General features: G+C 36.6%; 1 protein-coding gene across 1 annotated transcript in view; it reads left to right on the forward strand.

Moving 5' to 3' along the window:
- Nucleotides 1-19,716, forward strand: part of BBS9 (Bardet-Biedl syndrome 9) — a 452,280-nt gene that overhangs the window by 352,298 nt on the left and 80,266 nt on the right. The window lies entirely within an intron of this gene.

The following is a 19,716-nucleotide window of genomic DNA, read 5'->3' on the forward strand; positions in this document are numbered from 1 at the left end:
AGTGGTAACAGCCATCACTATCATTACTGAAAAGAGTGTGGTTTTAGGAAGATCTCACGTGGCTATCATGTTTTCTAAGGTATCAGATGGAGGCTTTTTTTTTTTTTTTTTAACCCAGATACTGTTTTTCTTTTCTTTAAACCATAATAAAAATGTCAAATAAAGACCTTTTTTTTTTCTAGAGCTATTTTTAAAATAGGTATATAATCCATTTTTATGTGGTATTCAGTCTATTTTTTATGTGCTCTTCAATCACTTAGAGCCACGGAAACAGTCATTTGACTGCCTGAGCGATGGCAGTAAACCTTCAGATTAGCTAATCCTTTCCTTTTCCACCAGAGAAAACAGTTCAACCATTTTAATTTGCACAATGTTCTTAAATTTAAGTGTCACTTCCAGGGTTAGGGAGAGCTGAGATAGCCTTGGTAAGTGACAGGAATATTTTGCTAGATTTATATAGTTCTTTATATATAGTGTATAAACTCCTTTACTCTTGACCCTTTGAGTAGACAGTTTAGAACCAAACGGGGGAAAATGAGGCTTCATATTTGGAATTTTTGGTGAAAGATTATATGAGTAAAAATATTTTAGAGCCCTTGAATTTTAGAGGATTATATGACTACCAGGTGTCATTTTGGGGGAACTTCTTACATGCTTTTAAATACAAAGAAATAAAATACTTCTTAGAAATTAGAAACTGCTGGACTTAATTTTCTGTATTAGAGGAAACCATTTCAAGAAAAAAGTCATTTAAAATTAATTTTTAAACACAGCTATGAGAATACAGAACTAAAAATAATAGTACTAAAACTAGCATTTTTGAGTGCTTACTAGGTAGGCATCAGGTGGTATCTTAAGTGTTTCACAAGGATTATCTCATTTAATCTTAAACATGTCCCAATAAGGTAGTTAAGGTACTGTTTTCATCCTCGTTTTATATATGAAAAAATTTAGGCTTTGAGAGTTTAGTACCTTTTGGAAACTAGTGAGTGGTACTTTCAAAGCATATGTTTTTAACTAATACACTATATTTTAGCAAACAAAGTCATGAACAAGATTTTGAAAATCAGTCTTTGTCAGTTGAATGTAATTTTCTATAATTGGGTCAAAATATTGTCAGATAAAAAAATGAAACTATATTTTATATTCTAAACAAAATACTAATAAAAAATTGGAAAAGAATTTAGAGTACACCTTTATCTTAGATTGAGAAAATAAAATTACTGCTAAAATTGGTTGTAATAATAGAAAACAGTACAATTAGGAGTGTATTAGTAAGAATGATAACTATAAACTCAGATTTAGTAGTCAGAAAGATGTGGGTGGCCTCAGTTCCTGGTTCCACCACTTCATGATAAAGTCCTTCTGAGCAGGTTTTCTAGCTATTCTAAATCTCTACTTCTGTAGCTCTAAGCTGGAAGCAGTAATAGGACCTATGCAATAAGTTGAGTAAGAATTAAATGAGATAATGGAATAGAGTGGAATTATATCTTACTTATTTTTATATTCTCAGCATCTGACACAATGCCTGACCATAGCACAACATTTGTTGGGTCAATGACTGGAGAGAAGGGTGAAAGCTAACAAGAGTTGACTTGTCAGAACAGATGTAGTAGATATAATCTGGAGCATGAGGAAGCAGGGCAGGGCCAGCTGTATAATTTGCAGAGCCCAGTGCAAAATGAAAACATAGATTGTTCAAAAAAGTAGGAAAAAGTGATAAAGTGTTGTTAAAATGGATACCAAAACAAGCCTTTTACTTTCTGCCATCTCTCTTTCATCATGGTGTTTTATATGCTATTTTATGTTGTTCTAAATGAAGGAAAATTAAAAATTCAAGTTGTTAGCATGAATTTTACCCTTATTCTTTATAGTGTACAATGCCAGTCTTAATACAAATATTAATCACCCAAATTATGTAATTGGATTTTGTAGCTCATACATACATATGTACTTCGGTCTTAAAGAACTGCGAATCACTGCACAAAATTAACTGTTTTTATTTCACTTCTTGATGTGTACACATCTACCAACACTGTCCATCTTCAGCTTACTGATGAGTAAGGAAGGAGGGAAAGGAAAAGGAACTCTGTGTTACTCTATTTCCCCTTCCTTCTGTTACCATTTTCAGTGTAATAGTTGGATAATATGGGAAAGTAACATGATATAATGGACTGCCTTATTCATTCCTGTTTTTTTTAAATCTATTGCTGCCTTTCTTCATTCAAAACAAGTTTTGGTGCAAATGAAAAGCCTTGAAGGGCTGTCAGTGCCCCACTTAATCAGTCTATATGTAACATACCTTCCTTGTACTTGCTTAAAGTCTCCCTGACTCCCAGTCATTCAGGGGCCATGGAATTCTAAGCTTATGGGACAGAAAGGGAGAAGGCCACGCATATTGGGCATGTCTTCCCCTCTCAGAAACACTTCTCTGTCCCATCGGACTTCACTTACAGAACACAAGTTCAAAGATAACATTATTAAGAATTTCAAGATGGTGATGGCAAAGCATTAAATCAAGTGTGGGGCCCTTCTGAACGTGGGGCCCTGTTTGACCACACAGCTCACATGATCCTGAAGTGTGGTTAGACCCAGGGGAAGAATTTCCTTGAAATAGAGGTTCTCAAATGTAGGGATTTAGTTCCCAGAGAGATTGTGGTATTTCTGAATTTAGGGAACTTTGGAAACAGCCTCGTTCTGCTGGGAGTATGTAGTACGTTCATCCCTGTAGGCAGGTGAATGGATGAGGCATCTTCTCAAAGCTCCTTTCTGTCCTGCCACTGTGTTCTGTGCTGTCATACCTCCCAAAACATGGAGGGGAAAATTCTTTCAACTTTCTTCTAAATTTGGTGAGATTAGAAGGTGTGTATACTCGTAATGTCTATTGAAGTCATTAATGAGACAGGACACTTGATAAAAACATAACTTGGAGAAGAATGAATCAAGACAGACATTTTAATACTGCTTGTTATGCTCTTCATCTTTAATTAGGTCGTGGTATTCACTTTGGACTTATACTGTTGAGACAGCTTATATATCTTGAGAAAAAAGGATTCCTTTTTCATTCTTCAAGACATACGCATGCAGTTTGTGGTTTTGACATGCTAGTTCACAATCCCCCATGTTATGCCTTTAGACCTCACAAATAAATGTTATGTGATGGGTATCCCACTGAGATGTGAAAATGAAATATGCAAACCTGAAATAACTTGGAGGGAGGGTAAGGCGGGAAAGAAAGGAGTCTCTGACCAGAATGTTGAAAATATATCCCATATTGAAGTTATTATGATACCACAGAAATCTGAATGTAATTTAGACGGTTTGGTTGAGAGTGGATGGCAGAGTACATGTGTGAGGGGGAGAACTTCAGACATGTGGATAGCATTTTCAGAAGAGACTCTCAGTTCAAGGTCAGATGTCCCCATAAGTATTGAGAGGTGGAAGAAAGTACTCAGAAGATATTTTATTTACATTTCACATAGCATTGCATAATGGTTTGTTGTATTGTTATTGAGGTGGTGTGTGTCACAAAGGCAGGCGAAATGCCTGAGTTCACTCTGGAATATTTTCTTACAGGCATCAGGTTCACAAAGCAAAAATATTTAGAATTAATTAATTAATTAATTAGAATTACTAATGAAAAGTAATGTTCTTCATACTATATCATCAGTAGTTTTGTTTGTTTTTTTTTTAAATACCATCTCATTTGGAACAGAATTCATCGTTGTTTTCTTTGGTCTGTTTCTTTAGTGATGCTTTTCTATTTTTGCCACTTCTCATAACTATTTTGGGGCAAATAAATGCTGGTGTTTGTGGACTATTACATGTGACTTTTCCAAAGTGCTGAAAGTTACATATGCCAAATGTGTTTTTGTAGGGATACTTCCTTTCACTTTAAGAAAGACTTTAAGTGTTTTCTTTGGCATCTCCAAAAAGAGCTCTTAAACTCAGTTCCATCAGTGGATTTGATAATAAATATGATAGTGTCCGTATCATCTTCCTGTCATAATAGAGAAGTTTTGCCCCAAATACTGTGTTCTCTTAGAGTACCTGATGGGGCAATTCTAAAATGAATTTTTTTTCTTACTTCTCAGGTTAGGGGCTGAGGAGATTTCAGAGTATTCGCAATGCAGAATTTAAACATGTATCTACTGACCCTTTATCTATTTGAAGCTCTATGGAAAATACTATCTCTACTTAGGTCCATGAGGGCTGAGTTCCTGGTTTGAGTCTGAGAGAGTGTTTAATTGTGATAGTACATTTATCTCCCTTTCATGATGTTGTATAAAAGCCAAAAGCTGCAAAACTTTACACACCTCAGGACTGACTTGGAATCTTATCCAGTCATTTATGCATTCAATGAATATTTATTAAGCATCTACTATGTTTCAGGCAGTGTTCTAGGATCTCAGCATATTTCAATAAACAAAATGGAGTTAGATCCCATTTACTTCAATGTTGTAAGCAAACAGATTCTAGTCACATTTAGCCGTAAACATATTGGCTGTCTGATATGGTAGCCACTTGACATATGTGGCTATTTAAATTGAAATTTACATGAATTAAAGTGAAATAAAATTTCAGTTCCTCGATTTCTCTAGCTGTATTTCAACTGCTCAATAGCCGCATGTGGCTACCATTAGTGGCTATCACATTGGAAAGTGCAGATATAGAACCTTTCCTTCACCACAATAATTTCTATTACGTAGTACTCTCCATCATTAAAAGAGAAAGGGTTTTGTCAATTGGGTTAACAATTTCAGCACATTTTAACAAATTAACCAGAGAAGGGTAGGACGCTGATGTTAAGTTATGTCATGGTGTTTGCTTTAGCAGCCCTTATTTCTGGTATTCTGGTACCATCTGCCTGGTCACATACAATAACCAGGCTTTCTCTAGGGAGATAAATGCATCTACATAAAAGGGAGGCAATAAGCTGGCACAAGTGCTGCTACTTCCCCTTCACATGACCTTGGTAGACATTCTAATCATCCCAAATTCTTTCCTCTTGAGCCTGCACATGACCTCAGAATCCTTTTGAATAGAGCATTCTAGGTAGTCACTATCACTTGTGGTTGGTATGTGGGTGTATCCTCTTTGCCCTTCCTGATCTCTGTACAGATCTGCTTTTCATTTTCTTACCAAACAGCTTAGATGACTAAGATTCTTTCACACAAAGTCCAGAAGATGGCAAGAGAGCAAAGAAGAACAATATTGTTATTTCCAAATGGACTTTCTGCGACTTCTCCACAAAATGTTCATTTATGTTCCACCTGACTCCAGAGGAATCTCTAAGGAAAAGAGCAACAGTGTGCTGGTTTGGAGACCTGAGTACACACAGTCCTAGAGTTAGAAGGAGTACTGGCACATTGTATAGCATTTTGCCTCACTTTTTCTTTTCCTTAAAAGTGCATTTAATATCTTTAGTAGATGTTATCTACTGTTTGAAAAGGAAAAGCTTTATTGTGTTCTTAAGACCTTAACAGTTATCTTCCTTAGTATTGAACTTTCAAACCCCCAGAAAGTTAAGGTGGAAACTTCCATCAGTGGAGGAAGGAGATTTGGGCCTTCAGCCTTAGTTTTTGATTGATTATGCCTTTGACAGACTGATATGGAAAGAGAAACTTATTTTTAACATGTTCAACATGGTTCATGTGAGAAAACAGATGTTTATAATAGGAAATCCTATTGTGTAGAGAGACTTATCGAGGCTCACTTACAAGATTTGAAGGCTTCTACGTCACAGAGCAGGTTTGATGTAAGGGGCATTGTGCCTCCTGTCTGGATTGAGTGATGAGTGAGATGGCTAATCATTGCTATTATTAATGACCTCTTCTTAAAAGGCAAACAAAAGGAGGAAGTCTGGTGTCAGTATCAAGTCTGCCTTTATGACTGTTGAAGTATCATCACAATTACAAGCTGTATATGGGAACATAGTAGAGAAAATAAATATTTTGGTAATCCCCTTGATTTTAGCCAACTAGATAAACATGAAAGAATTAGTTTCATGTTCATAGTGGCCACATACTCTGTGTTGTTGCTAGTTACATGCAATTGGTGTTCTATAATAATATGGTTTTCTACTTCGTCAGTGTTGAGTATAGCATATCTCAGAGCCTTTCTGATGACTTGTTTGCTGTTTTAAAAATTGGAATACATCAGAATAGAGGCTAAGTAGAATACAATATACAAGTAGTGATGTGTAATTTTTTAAGCTTCCCTTAAGTATAGCATATATGAAACAGTAATGGATACATTTAATATCATTTATGCACTCAAGAATAGAGATACTAAATAAATAAAGAATTGATTAATTGAAGCTTCACTCTCACTGTATGCCACTCCCAAACCTTTGTGAAGCTGGATGTGGTTTAAATATAAATAAATAAGTGAAATTCAGGCAACCACAATGAGGAAAATAATGATCATCATCATCCTCATAATGCCCACTGTTTTGATTCCTGGCTAAACGTGTATTTTTTTTTTTAAGACTTTACTTATTTAGTTGAGAGAGTAAGAAAGAGATAGGGAACATGAGCAGGAGGAGCAGCAGAGGGATAGGGAGAAGCAGATTCCTGGCTGAGCAGGGAGCCCAACAATGTGGGGGCCCTGGTCCCAGGACCTTGATCCTGAGATTATGACCTGAGCCACCTAGGAGCCCCAGAAATGTATTTATATTAATTTGATTTCCTTAAAATACCTTTACCCAACTTATTTTGAATCTACCAATTGCAAAGCGATGATTTTGATGTCTGGATCATTGCATTCTTTTAGAAGGGTACATGTAGAAATTGGGGTGTTTTTCCTTTAAAACCAGTGCTCCTTCTGTGCTGTAACCACACACAGAGCTTCAGGCTTAGTTGGTCACTCTGGCCCGCTGTTTTTCATTTGGAAATGTTTCTCAGAAACCCCCTTGGATTGCAACCTCATTATTCTACCTGGCTTTCTGTGGTGGCATTTGAAGTAGCCTTTCTTCTCATGTCTCTGCATTGGTATGCCCTGTACATCCCTGCTAGACTCAGCCCACTGCTCTCTTGTCACACATCTACTTACATACTTTCTGTGGCTCTCTTTGCTCTTGGTTCAGTTTGGACTCCAGTGCCAGGCATTCAGTTGCTTGGCACCATCATATCTTCTTTCTCAAAATCAGTTTCTGTGACTCCCCTGCTTTCCTACTTCGTCTGGGAAATCTGACTTTCCACGGGTACACAGCTTCTTTGCATCAGGCCACAGCTAGTAGTGTTTTTTTTTTCTTCACCTAACATAGTGTCTTCTGTTTACTCCTCTATCCACCCTCTTTTAGGGCAGATCAATTCTCTTTCCCTCATTTATTCTGGCTTCCATTCCCTTATGAATTTCACTTGGTGCTATGACACAATTTAGCTCTCATTATATATTCTGAAATGGTCAGTGTGCTTATCTTGTATTTTTTTTTAAGATTTATTTATTTATTTTGGAGAGAGTGCACACACGAGTGGGGGGAGGGGCAAATGGAGAGGGAGAGAGAATCTCAAGCCAACTCCATGGAGCCCAAAGCAGGGCTCAATCTCATGATCATCAGATCACCACCTGAGCCGAAACCAAGAGTCGGTTGCTTAACCAACCACACCACAGAGGCACCCCATTTGTCTTGTATTCTAATAAATGTAAGGACAGATTCTTCTACATCCCCATAGAATTAAAGCTTAAATTAAGCATATAGTTGGACATAAGTATTTAGGGATTGCTTGATACCCCATTTATTTCCATAGTGTTCCACACGCTTGCAGATTCTCCTCAAACAACTGTATAGTTTTATTAAAAAAGGAAGTATTCTCCTTCCATTTTCACCACCCCTGTTTTTTGCAAGCAATCTCAAACATTTTTGGGTTCTGTAAGAGTGAAATCTGATCTCTCCTGCGTGGATGGTAAACAATATAGATAGATCTATAGCCAGACCACCACGCATGTATATATTTATACACATATTCATTCACATGTCCTGTAGTTCAAACCAGTAAATACAAAAATTTTTAATCTTACCAGTGATGAATATATGCAAGTGAAAACAATTATTAGGTACACTTCACCTATATTGATTTAGTCAAACTTGATAATAAATAGTGCTGAGAAACCTGAAGTAAAATAGACATACCCACCTATTTTCTGCTGTAGGCTTTCCAGAGGGTTGTAGGTCTCTAGGACAAGAAGGGTCACAAAACAAATCCAACACTTGGTACCACTAATCTAAGTTACTGCACTAAAAGTAGTAAACTAAAATCTATTTGGTACCATGTTTATTTTTATAATTATGAAATACTGAAAGCAACCTAAATGCTAATTGTTAGAAAATACAAACTGTGGTTTGAATAGGTATTATGTCAGACTGGGGTTCAAATCCGCGCCCCCCCCCCTTTTTAGAGCAAATACTTAACTAGCTCTACATCCTTAAGCAAATTATGGAACTGTCTAAGCATTGGTTTCCTTATCTATACAGTGGTGAACTAGACCAGACCCTAAGGACTGGCTCTGCTTTGAAGAGAGGTGAGAATGACCATTGAGATTTTATTTCAGCTTGCTTTCACTTTATAATCCTACTGAACCAGTAAACAAATGGTTCAGAGGAAGAACATGAGATTAAGAAAGTGAGAGAACTTGGCTCTCCAATGCCTTTTCTCATGAAGGCATGCCCAGAGTCTGATGGAAAACACAGTTTGTGCAGGGCGAGGAATCTGCCAGTTCAGACAGAGGTGTTTAGAACCAGAGGTTCACTGCCTTTCCCACAGTTAGGCTGGGAGCAGGGCCACATCAGCATCTGAGTAGCTGTTGCACGTGGAGTTTCTTTTTGCATTGCAGCTCTATCCTTTCCTGTACTATATTCTCTTTATTGAATATTTAAGTTTGTCTGTGGCCTACTACAAATGGTTGACTGAAGCACAATAAACATTTAATGAAAAAAATATATACTAAGGTTTTTCTTCCTCAAGAAGACATAATCCAAATTCTATTTTTCATACAAAGTAACTGAAAATTACCTTGCTTGTTTGGTCTCAGTGAAATAGACCACTTACTGAGCCTCCCGTGGGTGTCTCCATCACCATTTTCAGATTCAGGGTTTTGATGTTTAGTTATCTATATCATCTGGAAGACCAAAATACTACTACTTACTACTACAAGTACAGAAGTACTAAACCATGTTTTAAAAATTGCATTATATCTGTGACCTCATTTGGGAACTACTTGTCAAAGGTGTGCAGTTGTTATGAGGATAACCTTTATATACCTTTCCAGATTCCTGTAAGGACTAATTGAGATACTGTAGGTAAAATACCAAATGTGGAGCCGGGCATATGGCAGTCACCTAAAAATTATTAGCTATTAGTACTACTACTGTTTTTCAACAATAAGGTGCTGTAAGTCACAGCATTATTTTATGGAACTCTTAGAGAAAAAAACACTGTCAATTAAACTATGACATAGTATTTTTGGTCACTTAAGGTTTTTAATAAGTATTGAAGGAGCTCTTTTAGACTTATTAAAGCTTACATTTTATCATCTGTTACTCTTGTGCCTGAATCAAGCAACATAAATTGGTTGAAGTGTTCTTGACACTTCTTCACATTCAAAATTTGATTCTCTTAAGTCATCTTTAAACTCTAAATGTCATTGCTATCCATGTTTTTCCACAAAGCATTGTCCTATGTGCCGTGTGTGTGACCTCTGTGCCACAAAGAGCATTGTTGATGCAGCATTTAAGAGCATGCCACTATTGCCCTCCTGATTTTTTTGGAGCCTCTGATATCTATTTTAAATACTTTTCTTTTTGACGAAGATCAAAGCCTTATTTTTTTTGCCCTCAGTTGAATCATATGTTGCTGAAAGCTGAGTAGCTTCCATCCAGAGTTAACAGAAAATTTTAGGCAAATTGATGTTTATTGCTTGAACAATAGTTCTATGTAATACATTAATTAATCAAACCACATCTATTCCAGGGATTTGGTAACTTCTCCTACTTCAATTGTATTGCTTGGCACAGGATGGTAACCTGTGTGTATGTATCTCAGTAACAAAATACAGCATTTTTTCTATCTGTATCTTCTTGTCTTACATACTGGAAAGCACTTAGCTTTTGCTTTTGCAAGAAAATATGAATTGCTGTCATTCTTCTGTCATGAATATTTGCTTCAGTAACTTCAAATTTATACTTCCTACTGCCCCATTCCAACTTTTTTATTCAGTAAGTCATAGCATAATTTTAAAAATATATCTTAAGTGACAGTTCAATAGGAGAGTCTGAGCATCTGAGCATTGCACACATGTCAGTTGAAATGACAATATAAGAACAGTTTGGACAAAGACTGTGCATACACAGACACTGACAATGATAGCATTATTGGAGCCTGGAAACCAGCAGTTGTTAGATAAAATACATCCCTATTTCAGAGATGTTAAAATGTGTGTGTGGGGGGGGAATACCTGGAATTAATGGAATGTAATTGTAAGTACAGACTAAAAATTATAATTATAGTCATTTTTTTATTAAGAGGGAACCTCTGAGTAGTTTGAGTTGGGGACAAGAAAGTTACTGAGAAAGGCAAGGCCTTGGCTTTCCGTCTTGGAGTAGACATTCTTGACCAGAAGCAGATTTCATGTAAATAGGAAAAAAACCTTATTAGTTGCTGTTTTTTGAAGAGAAAGCCACAAATAAGCTGTGAAAAGTAATGAAGATTGAGTACCTATTGCTAACACTTTTAATCTGGCAGATTGCATAACACAGTTATGAAATCTGAGTTTAAATTTCCCTATACGTCATTTATGAGAACTGCAAGAACCCAGATCTTCTCTCCCACCACAGTGAATATGAATATGCAGATGAAATAACTGAAATTGTTCACAGGAATGTGCTTCACTTTTTGCCTTTAGAATAGTGAGAGTTTCCACTTTCCTGGAAATAAAATCTAATTTCTGTGGCTTAATGGCAGTGGTTAGTTGCATTCTAACCCATTTATTATAATTCAAAGTTATAAATGTTTCTATATAGTTTTCAGCAGTCTCAGAACCAAGTCCTGTAAACTTCACTAATTAGAGGATTCCTGTTTTGTAGAGAAAAAAAGAGAGGAATCACACATACATACAGAGGAAGGAGAGGGAGAGAGAGTGAGAGTGAGAGAGAGATAGGCCTGCTTCCTACAGTTCAAAATAATGTTAGTTTTGGCCATTCTAACTGGTGTAAGGTGGTATCTCAATGTGGTTTTAATTTGAATCTCCCTGATGGCTAGTGATGATGAACATTTTTTCATGTGTCTGATAGCCATTTGTATGTCTTCGTTGGAGAAGTGTCTGTTCATGTCTTCTGCCCATTTTTTGAAATGATTATCTGTTTTGTGTGTGTTGAGTTTGAGAAGTTCTTTATATATCCTGGGTATCAGCCTTTTGTCTGTACTGTCATTTGCAAATATCTTCTCCCATTCCGTGGGTTGCCTCTTTGTTTTGTTGACTGTTTCCTTTGCTGAAACTTTTGATCTTGATGAAGTTCCAAAAGTTCATTTTCACTTTTGTTTCCTTTGCCTTTGGAGACATAGCTTGAAAGAAGTTGCTGTGACTTATAATCGAAGAGGTTACTGCCTATGTTCTCCTCTAGGATTCTGATGGATTCCTTTCTCACATTGAGGTCTTTTATCCATTTCAAGTTTATCTTTGTGTACGGTGTAAGAAAATGGTCAAGTTTCATTCTTCTACATATAGCTGTCCAATTTTCCCAGCACCATTTATTGAAGAGACTATCTCTTTTCCACTGTATATTTTTTCCTGCTTTGTCGAAGATTATTTGACCATAGAGTTGAGGGTCCATATCTGCGCTCTCACTCTGTTCCACTAGTCTATGTGTCTGTTTTTATGCCAGTACCATGCTATCTTGGTGATCGCAGCTTTGTAGTAAAGCTTGAAATCAGGCAATGTGATGCCACCAGTTTTATTTTTGTTTTTCAACATTTCCTTAGCAATTCGGGGTCTCTTCTGATTCCATACAAATTTTAGGTTATTTGCTCCAGCTCTTTGAAAAATACCAGTGGAATTTTGATCGGAATGGCATTAAAAGTATAGATTGCTCTAAGCAGTATAGACATTTTAACAGTGTTTATTCTTCCAATCCAAGAGCATGGAATGGTCTTCCATCTTTTTGTGTCTTCTTCAATTTCTTTTATGAGTGTTCTGTAGTTCTTCAAGTACAGATCATTTACCTCTTTGGTTAAGTTTATTCCCAGTTATTTTATGGTTCTTGGTGCTATAGTAAATGGAATTGGTTCTCTAATTTCCCTTTATGTGTTTTCATTGTTAGTGTATAAGAAAGCAACTGATTTCTGTACATTGACTTTGTATCCTGCCACATTACTGAATTGCTGTGTAAGTTCTAGTAGTTTGGGGGTGGAGTCTTTTGGGTTTTCCATATAAAGATCATGTATCTGTGAAGAGAGAGAGTTTGACTTCTTCATTGCCAATTTGGATACCTTTTATTTCTCTTTGTTGTTTGATGGCTGTTGCTAGGACTTCTAATACTATGTTGAACAAGAGTGGTGAGAGTGGGCATTCTTTTCGTGTTCCTGATCTCAACGGGAAGGCTGTGACCTTTGAGATCAGGAACACGACAAGGAGAGAATGTGGAGAAAGGGGAACCCTCTTACACTGTTGGTGGGAATACAAGTTGGTGCAGCCAGTTTGGAGAAGAGTGTGGAGATTCCTTAAGAAATTAAAAATAGAGCTTCCCTATGACCCTGCAATTGCACTACTGGGTATTTACCCCAAAGATACAGATGTAGTGAAAAGAAGGGCCATCTGTACCCCAATGTTCATAGCAGCAATGGCCATGGTCGCCAAACTGTGGAAAGAGCCAAGATGCCCTTCAGCAGACAAATGGATAAGGAAGATGTGGTCCATATATACTATGGAGTATTATGCCTCCATCAGAAAGGATGAATACCCAAATTTTTTATCAACATGGACAGGACTGGAAGAGATTATGCTGAGTGAAATAAGTCAAGCAGAGAGAACCAATTATCATATGGTTTCACTTATATGTGGAGCATAAGGGATAATTGGAGGGGGAGATGAACCATTAGAGACTATGGACTCTGAAGAACAATCTGAGGGTTTTGAAAGAAAGAGGGGTGGGAGGTTGGGGGAGCCTGGTGGTGGGTATTATGGAGGGCATGTATTGCATGGAGCACTGGGTGTGGTGCATAAACAATGAAATCTGTTACACTGAAAAGAAATTAAATTTAAAAAAAAAAAGAAATTAAAAATAGAGCTACCTTATGACCCTGCAATTGCACTACTGGGTATTTACCCCAAAGATATAGATGTAGTGAAAAGAAAGGCCATCTCCTACCCCAATGTTCATAGCAGCAATGGCCACAGTCACCAAACTGTGGAAAGAGCCAAGATGTCCTTCAACAGATGAAAGGATAAAGAAGATATGGTCCATATATACAATGGAATATTATCCCTCCGTCAGAAATGATGAATACCCATCTTTTGCGTCAACATGGACGGGACTGGAGGAGATTATGCTGAGTGAAATAAGTCAAGCAGAGAGAGTCAATTATCATATGGTTTCACTTACTTGTGGAGCATAAGGAGTAACATGGAGGACATTGGAAGAAGGAAAGAAGAAGGGAGTTGGGGGAAATCGAAGGGGGAGACGAACCATAAGAGACTGTGGGCTCTGAGAAACAACTGTCGGTTTTGGAAGGGAGGTGGTTGGGAGGTTGGGTGAACCTGGTGGTGGGTATAAAGGAGGGCACAATACTGCATGGAGCACGGGGTGTGATGCATAAACAATGAATCTTGGAGCACTGAAAAAAAAATAAAGTTTAAAGAAATAAAAAAATAATGTTAGAAAATTAACTTTTATTGAGAATTATTAAGTATTATGTATTGACCAAGGACTCTACATATGTTACCCCATTTAATCCACACTATGTGTCTTTGAAGTAGGGGATTGTAGCAGATACTATGTGTGATCTGCCCATATCTCTTCACCTCCCACCATTCCTGAGAATTTCTGCCTTTTGAACATGTGCAGCTTTTTTGCCTGAGGACTCTTCCTGTTTGGCAGAGGCTGTACAGCCACTGTGTTCAGTCAATGACTAGTAGGAACTGGTAGATTAATACCCCAGCTTCCTCATCCCTCTAACCAGGAAGTCCAAGGTACGTTATACACAACCTTCCAGAGCTGTCCAGCAGGATTGCACAATTGCCTTTAGCGGTAATTGCTTGACAGCACAGTGTATTGGCTTCTCCCCCTTCCCAATCCCTTCCTTACTACCCGCTGTTACTTCTTGGGTCAGCTCTCAGGTAAACTATTTGCACTCACAGCCTTGTCTCAGGACTGTTAATTCCAGTTTACAGATGAGGAAGTATGCCCGTGAGCACACAGAAAATACCAGGCAAGATTTGAGTCTAAACTAGAGGACTTACAAAAATGAACAACCTGATTCCATGGGGAAACTTTTGAGCAGGTAATCTTACTGAAGGTCTTTAAAAAAAAAAAAATTCAATTAAATTCCAGTTAGTTAATGTAGAGTGTAATATTAGTTTGAGATGTACAATATAGTGATTCATCACTTCCCTACATCACCTAGTACTCATCACCACAAGTGGCCTCCATAACCCCATCATCTATTTAAACCATCCCTGCATCCACCTCCCCTCTGGTGACCATCAATTTGTTCTCTATAGTTAAGAGTCCGTTTCTTGGTTTGCCTCACTCTTTTTCCCCCTATGCCCATTTGTTTTGTTTCTTAAATTCCACATATATGTGAGATCATATGACATTGTCTTTCTCTGACTGACTTATTTTGCTTAGTATAATATTCTTCAGCTTCATCCATGTTGTTGCAAATGGCAAGATTTCATTCCTTTTTATGGCTGAATGTATCACATCTTCTTTATCCATTCATCAGTCGATGAACACTTCGGCTACGTCCATAACCTGATTATTATAGATAATGCTACTAAACATCAAGGTGCATGTATCCCTTTGAATTTGTATTTTCATATTCTTTGGGTAGATACCAATACTGTGATTGGTGGATCATAGGGGACTTCTATTTTTTTTTAAAAGATTTTATTTATTTATTTGTCAGAGAGAGGGAGCACAAGGAGGGGGAGCAGCAGGTAGAGCAGGCAGAGCAGGCAGAAGGAGAAGAGACCCCCCACTGAGCAAGAAGCCTCATGCAGTACTCCATCCCAGGACGCTGGGATCATGACCTGAGCTAAAGGCAGATGCTTAACTGACTGAGCCATCCAGGCATCCCGGAAGTTCTATTTTTAACTTTTTGAGAAATATCCATGCTGTTTTCCAGAGTGGCTGCACCAATTTTCCTTCCCATCAACAGAGCAAGAGGGTTCCATTTCCTTCACATCGTTGCCTATACCTGGTATTTCTTGTGTTGTTGATTTTAGCCATTCCGACAGGTATGAGACGGTATTTTACTGTAGCTTTGATCTGTATTGCCCTGATGATCAGTGATGTCGAGCATCTTTTCATGTGTCTGTTGGCCATCTATATGTCTTGGAAAAATGTTTGTTCACGTCTTCAAATGGGAGAAGATATTTGCAATGACATATCTGATAAAGGGTTGGTATCCAAAATGTATGAAACACTTATAAAACTCAACATAAAAAATGAATAATCCAGTTAAAAAATAAGCAGAAGACTTGATCATACTGAAGTTTTACTTTCCATCAAGTTGACTACTTTAACAAGGATAAGTATTACTTATATTTTGTACTTATGTCTCTCTATGTTGGATTCTATAGTAGAAAATTTAATGGACAAATTTAATTGACTTGTGGTTTATTTCACATAGCACTGGAATGAACTCAATGTATATATTGATTTTTGCACCAAACTAATGGGAAACTACCTTATTTTGTAGACAACTGTAAAGACCAATCTTGAATAACTTATTGGCAGGTAATTCTTGATGTTCTTCTAGGAAGGAGGCTAAAACAAAATCATTCGAAAGCACTTTACCCGTACCTTTTTCTAAATACATTTTGTTTTCTTCATCATATTTTTTTATACATTCTTATGTTATTACTTGAGTGAAAGTTACTTGAAGATAAAATGCATATCTTATTCACCTTTTTTTAACCTCACAATATTTAGTGTAATGTCTTGTATCAGTCCACTCTAAATAAATTTTCATAAAATAAATGAATGACTATATTGATTCAAATTAGTGCTTTATTAAATGGACAAAGACATTTAAAATTAGGAAGAATATAGGGATAAACATACCATCTTTTAAATAATTACTAAATCTTTTAAATAATTACATGTAAAAATGACACTAACATTGAATGATGTGCCATTCAGTAACTTAAATACCTTATCTCCTTACTTCTCCAGAATTCTGTTTAAAAGAAAATAGAAATAGAAACCTAGTATATGGACCTTCTTGTAGCTGTTTCAGATCCATTGGTAGCCTTGACCAAGAAAGAAGTAGGTAGTCACATCTTAAAATAGTGAAGCTACTGGGTGGTTCTGAAGAATCCAAACTAATTAAAGGGAGGAGAGAAAAACAGAAAGAAAAGGGTCCTGTACATCTTCACACTTAAATTAGTGGTTTCATGAATTTTTTGACACTTTCCCCTGAGTTTGGTCATTCCTTGTTCTTTGAGATTGCTAAGAACACAGCATCATCAGGGGAGGAGTTCATGCCTTTACTTTGTTCACATGGTCCTTCTCGTGTCCTGACTTTGTTAAGGTTCCAGACTCCATCAGATATGCGGGTATGTAAGGAGTCTGTAACCCCATGTGTCTTATGATTTTATTATAGGAGTGGCTGCTCCAAGTATTCATAATAGTGAGTCCCTGAAACAAGCAACTATAATTCAGACTCATCAGAGTCGAGTCTGACCATTGTTACGTTTTCAGGGGACATGGTGTCCTAAGACCATCCCTAGGTGTTAGTTTCAGTAGTTTTGCAGGTACTAAAGCTTTGGTGAATTCTTCTGAAAGTTTGACCATCTAAACTGGCATAGATCATATGGAGTAAAATCTTATTTAATTATATACAGATTATTCATTTGACTCCAGAAGCTGATTTAAATTTTGGTTCTGTGAATATGTTAATTTTGCCCATAAATTTTCTGGGAGAAGACCTCATATGATATTTTCTAAAACCCAGTTTAGTAAAAGGAGCCTAAGATGATCTGATGCCAGTAGATTACAAGACATATAATGAAATGGGAAAGAAGTGCTCTATAGCATAGTGGTCAAGATTTATTTTTTAATTTCATTAATTTTCTTTGGATGAAAGTAACTTCTATTTACTTAAAAACAGCAAACAAATACACAAACATATACGCCATCCCATCTAAGTAACTACATATAATAAGCAGTTGTGGTGGTTTATAGTGTGATCTCAGGCTAATCTCTGAAAATATTACTTGTGTTTTCACTGGCTATTATGACAGATATTAATTTTCAATGTAATATTAGGAAAAGGTTAGCAAATTTAATTCTTCTCTGAAACCTGCATTCGTGAATTTCTACTTCCCATCTCCACCCTTCACAAGTCCCTCATTTTTGACATGGAGCTGTATAAAGTTCTGTTCTTTCTCCTCAAAAATCTAGAGCATGGGGAGATAAGGAGCAGGGGATTTAGAGCCACACAGCTCTGGATTCCATCATAGCTCCTCCTTTTAATAACTGTCATTTCTGGTGAAATACTCTATATGTAGAGCCTTAGTTGGAAGTTGCAATGCCTACCTTCATAGGATAGTAGTAAGAATTAATCAAAATAATATTTGTAAAATTTTCAGCATATATTCTAGCACATAAGAGGTTTTTACTCTTTTTGCTGCCATTGCTGTTATTTCTGGGGCTATTATTCGTGGGAACCAGCCCAGGAAAAGAAACCTTTTAGAGAGAACTCTTACAAGTAAGAATGATAGCATGGAATTAAGTATATACAGTTGCTAAATATGTCTCAAATCTGCAAGTATCTGGCAAGGGAAATTAATTTTCTGATTTTTAACTGATGAGGAGACCGAGACCCAGATAACTAAAATAATTTTCCTAGAGATAAGCAGTTCATAAGGAAAGGTTCCACAGTTCAGCCTGGGTCTTCTGACTTCTAAGCCAATGCAATTTTCATGATCTGTGCTGATTCTTATATGGAAATTATAAGTAAGCATAAGTCATTAGCTTGAAATGGCAAAAAGTAAAGGATCAGTGATGCATATTAGTCAGGCTAATGACCTCAGTGGGAAAAGCAGCATCAAACTCAGGACTCACCTTCTTGGGTTTCACTTTCTTGGGCCTCTGTTGTCCCCTATATTGTACCTTCAAAGAAATTATTTTTATATATTTGTTTCTAGTTATTTTCAGTGGAATAATTAGTTAAAATTAGCTAATCTACCATTGCTAAAAGCAGCTTTCCTCTGGAATATTTATTATCAATTTGATTTTTAATATCTTAATTTTTTTTGTTAGTTGCTTCTGTATAGTGCATGTTGATCAGGAGCTTTTCCTGAAACAATTTGTTAGTGCTTAGTGAAGGTGGGCTTCAATGGACATCACTGATGTTTTATTTTAAAACTGAGTATGGCTGGGAGCACCTGGGTGGCTCAGTTGGCTAAACATCTGACTTCAGCTCCCATGATGATCTGAGGGTACTGGGATTGAGCCCTACGTCAACCCCGCATCAGGTTCCGTGCTCAACGGGGCGTCCCCTCTCCCTAGATGTTCCATTCATACTCTCTGTATCTCTCTCTCTCAAATAAATAAATAAATAAATAAAACATTTTAAAAAATGAATATGGCTATCCAGGATCAAGTTTTATGATAATTCAAGTAATCTACTGCAGATAACATTGGGGTCAGAATGAGAGTACAGATCGAATACAAAACATAAGCTTAAGAAAACAGGATCAGAGTACATTGGTTTGAAACAACCTTGGGCTTTCTGGTTCTATTGCAGGTAAACTCTATGAAGGTCACTTGTCTTCTGTTTGCCAGAGTTTTTAGATTGTCATCCATTAGGAAGCAGTGTGCTTCATTTTTCACAAAACAGTGTTGATTAGCCCAGTACCCTGTCCTACTTTGGGATGAAATGTGAATTAGACTTCTACAGCTTTTGAATCATGGCAAAGAAATAGAGAACTCCAAAAATCCAATAAATCACTTCAGTTTAAAATTTAAAAAGAATGATTGGCAAGTGTTTCATTTTATTAGTGATAGGTTGAAAAATTTAAAGTGATTTTTTAAAGCTTTATTTTATAAAAATTGTTGAGTATAAAAATCTGAAACTTATTAAAATGCCATAGAGGCCAGACAGCTTGGTGTAATTTTTCTTTTTTAATTCTTAAAGGTTTATGTTTATTTTTTGGTCATTTTCCCCTATTTTTTAGAATTTTAATTCCAGTATAGTTAATATACAGTATTCTGTTAGTTTTAGGTGTACAATATAGTGAACCAACAACTCTAGACATTACTCAGTGCTCATTACCATATATGTACTTTTAATCCCCTTCAGCTTGGTATCATTAAAAAAAATTTAATTTTATTGTGTTTTAAGTTCAAAGGGACTTTTCAAAGGTAAATAGCTCAACATTTTGAGCCCTCTGCATGAGAGGAAGATTCACTGAATACAGTCTATTCTTTGGAAATATCCCGAACCTAGATAAATCCTGAAAAATTGTCTTGTGTTCTAAAATGTATGATTT

This window comes from Martes martes (genome assembly GCF_963455335.1).
Source record: "Martes martes genome assembly, chromosome: 11".
Classification (NCBI taxonomy): Eukaryota; Metazoa; Chordata; class Mammalia; order Carnivora; family Mustelidae; genus Martes; species Martes martes.